The following is a 2,469-nucleotide window of genomic DNA, read 5'->3' as shown; positions in this document are numbered from 1 at the left end:
TAGGTTATATTAGAATTATGCTTTATATAATTAAAAAATAATTAAAAAATAGATTAAATTAATAATTTTTTATAACCATATTTATTCAGTATCCAATTTTACATATTAAGTGTCATGTATATTGTCCGTTAACATTCTATATCATCAATTTTTAATAAAAATTATTAATTGAGTAATACTCTTCAATTAACTAATTAAATACAAGCCAATGAGTAATAACTCAAATGGCACAGTCTTCCCATACTCAATTAAAATGTTGTGGGTTCGAGTCTTCTATCTTTAGTAAAAAATAAATAAATAAATAAATAAATACAAATTGAATGTTGCAACTTGAAAGGCAGGCAGGCAACCACTCCTATTCATTTTCTTTTTACTAATAATAAATTTATTATTTATCCCTAAATCATATGTTAGCTAAACCCCGTAAAAAAATATTTCATATGTTAAGTTATAAACTAAAAGAAGACAGTATTTGATTGAATTACACAAAATTTTAACAAACAAAAACAAAAACAAAAATAAAATTAATTTTTTTTTCAAAATCCATCCAGATATGCTGTAAGTTAATTACTTAAACATTTTAAAATTATATTTTATTATTAAAATCATTTAATAGTGCAAATATTGTCACACTATCTAATCGAGTCCCCGAAAAAATTTTACCATCATAGCCAATTCATCACCTACTAACTTCGGAACTTGGAGCTACCGAGCTACGTTATGACTTCCTTTTGTATCTCAATGATGTAAAATGTTCGCTCGAATCCCATGCATGCATGCAGGGTAAATCGGAAAATTTGAGAATAAAACAACACGTAAAAGGCCTAATTTCCTTTTTAATTTTTCCCTTTATTTTTTCTACCTCTGGCACATAAAGAATGTTAGATATGATGAAGCAATAACTATGCAACAAATAATAATAATAATAATAATATTAAACTAAATAAATAAATGAATGGTGCTTCATAAGTTAAACTAAATGAATGGTGCTTGTCTACATTACAAGCCCATAAAGAAAACTTATATACGCCCTTCTCATATCACTATAATAATGTATATGATCAAAGTAGGTAAGCTTATTGTTAATAATTTAATTTAGGTCTTGATTTATTACTACTAAGGTCTGTATAGCTACCGTTGAAGATTCTTCTAACTAAATAGAATTATTAGGGTGGAATAAGCTAAGCAAACTAAATTTTACTAACTTGTGAGCTACTTGATTGGCTATATTTTTTGTATAATGTGTAAATTATTATTGGTGAGTCCGAGTAAAGTGTGGTTGCTAATAACTCTATACAATCATGTATGTATGACATTATGAAAATAAGAGCATATACAATCTAATTTTGAAAAGATGAATGCTACTTGCTCAACACTCTTAAACAATGATCTCTAATTTTTAAAGCTGCGTTTAGTTTATGTATGAGTTGAGATAAAGACATAAATATAGACATTGAAGACATAGATATAATATATAAGATATAATATTTTTATTTTGTTTGATAATTATACATTGGACAGAATAATAAATTACAAATGTCAATATTATTTCTGTAAAAAAAAACACCACTGAAAAAGAGGAGATTATAATAAACAAAGTGAAAATTAAAAAAAATAGATAAAATTAAAAAATTTTGTGTATTATAAATTGTATCTTAATATCTTAACCTAAAGAAGAGACATAAAAGACATGTATTTTATATATTTTTGTGTGTCATCGTATCTATAAAAAATTTGTGTCTAATAAACTAAATAAAAAACACGTACTACTGTGTCCATCAAGTAATGGACATGTCCAGCAAAACAAACACTGCACAAGTGTTATGTCCCGCATTTAGCTTGTAAACCCTACCTTTTTTCCTATATTGACTCAAAAGAATTAGCTCTATATATATCAAACTTAATTAACTACTATATACTATATATATGTAACAGTGCTTATTGCAACACTAGAATCTTAGGTATCATTTGGTACGGTTATTGTTCTAAAATAAAAGCTATTAAGTTGTTAAATATGAAAAGGAGGAGGTCCTTGATCAGTTTGAGTGATGAGAAGCCTTTGGAATAATAATATTATACCTGCATCTCTTCTTTTGGTAACTGTATGTTGAATATTTAATGGCATTCCATTTTGATGAAAACACACTCTGTCTTGTGCTAAATTCCAATTCAATGTGGTCCTGCTTTCACTCATGTCACCCTATATATATAAAAGAGTTTATTTCCAAACGCCATGCATTTATAGGGATTCAAAATGATGTACTTTCTGTGTCAGTTAATTCATTAAATTAGAGGATCCTCAATACCGGTGTTCAATTAAGAAATACAAAACTTGATTCGTGAAAAGATTTTAACAACTTTAGTAACCGATAAAAAAATCTATAAAACAAATAACAACAATCTATCTAGAATATAAATATGTGGGGTTAGATGATAAAAACAGAGGTGTATATATATATATATATAAAA

This window comes from Arachis ipaensis, chromosome B02 (genome assembly GCF_000816755.2).
Source record: "Arachis ipaensis cultivar K30076 chromosome B02, Araip1.1, whole genome shotgun sequence".
In the NCBI taxonomy this organism is placed as follows: Eukaryota; Viridiplantae; Streptophyta; class Magnoliopsida; order Fabales; family Fabaceae; genus Arachis; species Arachis ipaensis.
Note: the sequence above shows the minus strand (reverse complement) of the source record.